Source organism: Monopterus albus, unplaced genomic scaffold (genome assembly GCF_001952655.1).
Source record: "Monopterus albus unplaced genomic scaffold, M_albus_1.0 scaffold96.1, whole genome shotgun sequence".
Classification (NCBI taxonomy): domain Eukaryota; kingdom Metazoa; phylum Chordata; class Actinopteri; order Synbranchiformes; family Synbranchidae; genus Monopterus; species Monopterus albus.
Window position 1 is genome coordinate 949,889 of NW_018127976.1, and position 3,641 is coordinate 953,529.

The following is a 3,641-nucleotide window of genomic DNA, read 5'->3' on the forward strand; positions in this document are numbered from 1 at the left end:
ACAGGTTGGTTTGTTACTGATGTTGCTGTTAGTTGCTTTGAGAGTTAGTAGTGTTGTAGCAGATTGTGTATTTAGTGGAGAATCACTGTAGATAGAGACAGATCAATAGATAGCTAGTGTTAGGTATTTTCTTAGTTAGGTAGATATTTAGAGATTTGTTGTCTAGAAATGTGTAGGGTAGACAGGATGTCTAGCTCAGGCTGTTAAATGCTTAGTTCATTGTCATGAGCTTGCTGCAGGCTGCATGTGGGCCTCAAGGTCAACTAGATTGAAGAGTCTGCAGGCAGGATGAATATTGCTATTATTATTGCTATGTTCAGCCTAATCTTAATCATAATATCTTCCGAGGCTTACTGTTCGGACATGTCCCTGAATGTCCTGTATGTTTTTAGATACACACCACATAATCAACATTCACACACATTATTTTCTTCATGTTTTGACTACTGCTCTGGTCAGCTGCCAAGCTGGCATATCAGGTGACGTCACAGTTTGACGTGGCCTGTGTAGGATGGGGCTAGCCCAACGAAGTGATTAAATTGTATAGGCCTGTTGGGGTTCAGGGTCTTTCATCTTAACGACCCTCACTGATACTGGGCTGTAACGACTCAGTCGTTAATGGGCAGTGTTGGCCTTCTAAGGACTGAAACCACACCGAGGGGGATAAATATCTCCGACTCAACACCAGTCAGTCAGAACTGATGAAGCCTCTTGGATGAGAGGTGAAACGTCTTTGATCTAGATATCCAAGTCCAGTTGATTTCCAAGGTTATTTCGGTTGCGGTTTAGTTACATAGTTAAATAACACTAGATATAATTACATGGATAGTCCTAAATAACGTTAGATATAGATAAGATATATATATATATATATATAGATATATTGCATTACCCACACCTCTATGAATTATCCAAGCAGTTCCTGTTTACCCCAGCCTCATCTGTGCCATGTGAATGGGTTTTTTCCAAGGCTGGGGAAGTAGTCTGTAAAAGGAGAAACTGCTTCTGTCTGAAAACTGTGGATATACTGTTATTTCCCAAATAAAACTAGTAAACAGTTACACAAGCACACCCACTGTCCTGTTCTTCAAGCAGACCCTCTTTACCCACATACCCATGAACCTCTTTACCAATGAACCCCAAAACAAACTTTGCCGAAGTCTATACTATAATCTGTATTTGCACCAGTCCCATGTGAAAATGACATCTGTCTGAATTTGTAGAGCACATCTCATGAATGTAGTAGCACCATTTAAATGTTTTCATAACACAAAATATAAGTGAGGAGTATATAAGGTTACACTCAGAAGTGCCACATATGAACCATGGTCTTCAACATGTGTCCATATTTATTTTATATTTTATTGTGTCAGCCTGAAACCATAAAACCATGTAGTGTAGTCGAACAGGAATATGTGTGGTGAATCAAATCCCAAACACTCCATGAACCAATAAGTGATGTCTTGACTGCACTTCAATTTCTTCACCACTAGATGTCCTTCTCGATCACTGAGTCATTGAGGCCTTGAGTAATGAACCATTTGTGTGAATACTGTGTCAAAGCTTCAACAAAGCCTCATCAGCCATCACTAGTGGCAGTATCTCAGGTCAATAGGACAGGGAGGGCATCAGTATCAGAATAACCAGGCACTGAAGAAAAGAGAAGCCAGACAGCCTAGATGATGCATTGAACAATCTGGCAGCTACCCACAGAGTGAGGAGCTGCTATATGCTGTGGTGAGCAGGTGTGAATGATTGAGTAGCAGGTGAAACCAATGTGGTTGATGATATGAAGTTCCCGGGAGTCAGGGTGAGCTGGGGACAGGAAGTAGTTACAGAATAAGAGCGTGTTGCAGGAAGTGGATGGGGCAGAATCATGACAGAGGCAGGACTGGGGCTGGGGGACCAGGGCCGAGACACCATGACTGAGAGTTCTGGTGGGACTAATGGGCTTTGGCCATAATGTAAATCATTATTTGTGTGTGTTCATATTAAAAGGTGATTCTGTGGGGTTGTGTGATGTATGTGGCACACAATTGCATATAAAAAGGCAACTCGTCTCTGGCTTCCAGCCTACATTATAGTATTTTGGTTTTGATTACATTTGCTGGCAACATTAAATAGGTTTACAGTCTACATGCTTATCCCCTTTATTTTCTGACATTCATTACTGTGTTTACAAGCAGAAAGACATCTGTCAAAGGAAAAACTTTGCCAGCATTTACAAATACTCTTGTTTTATTGCTTTGTTTTTTGTATTTTGCTTGATGTTTTTTTTTTATCTGTTCAGTAAAATGCACTGTTCAGAAGAACTTAGCTGATTACTCTCTGACCCAAACAACCCTAACTTAAACCATTGTCTAAAATATTCTAGAAATAATGTTATTGAAAAAAGTATATCTGAATCATAAATTGCCAAGTATGTTGAACAAGCAAGTAATTTGACTCATATATATTTATATGTTTGTTTGTCAAAAAGAATACCAAATGTCAAAAGCCTCCTAAATTCTCACCCTTTGCCCCCCTATGGGGTCAAAAGAGTAAACTCCAAATTTTAGTTCTATGACCTCCACATCCCCTTGATTCACAAAGGAACGTTCTGACTCTCTAGCACTTGCACAAGGGGTCATGACTGATCAAAGGGTGCCTAAATGACACTTTGACATTCAAGAAAGATTTTACCATTTCAGACACCCTGGCTTGAATGGACACCTGTCTCAATTCAGGACTTCTTTTCAAGATATCATTGTGAAATTGTGAATGCTGTTCTCCAAGACTGAGTTGGTTTCACCTTCCAAGGACACTCCTGCAAGAAAGCGTACCACAGGATGTACAAGTACCTTCCCTTTAGAAGGCCAGGCATCTGTTTTGAGATCGGTGTCTGGTGTGGGCCCATTTCAGAAGAAATATCACCATTTTAATTGTATCCATTACTTTCCATTTATTTACACACAGGTATACAAAGTGAAAATGTGCCAAAACCAAACATCTGAGTTCTAGCAGCTTTATAAAAAAAGTGCCAAAATGACCAATTTTCAGCACAGAGGCTCTCAGGACCGAAGATTTAACTCTTGCATCGTATGCAGTTGCGAATATAATTTGTTCCGGCAATGTGCTTGTAATCCATAGCACTCATATATTAGAGCGAATTTCCACATAACAAATAATGGAAACTCAGATGATTTGTTCCACAACCACTTAGCCATATAAAAATGATTACAGTAATACAAAATAGTTTTCTTCTTTTTTCGGCTGTTCCTGTTAGGGGTCGCCACAGCGAATCACCAGTTTCCACCTAACTCTATCGTCGGCATCCTCTACTCTCGCCCCAATCAACTTCATGTCCTCTTTTAGCACATCCATATATCTCCTCTTTGGCCTTCCTCTTGACCTCTTGGCTGGTAGCTCCATCTCCAACATCCTTCTACCAATATAACCACTATCCCTCCTCTGCACATGTCCAAACCATCTCAATCTGGCCTCTCTGACCTTGTCCCCAAAACAGCCAACCTGAGCTGTCCCTCTGATGTGCTCATTCCTAATCCTGTCCATCCTGGTCACTCCTAAAGAGAACCTCAACATCCTCATCTCTGCTACCTCCATCTCTGCCTCTTGTCTTTTCCTCACTGCTACAGTCTCTA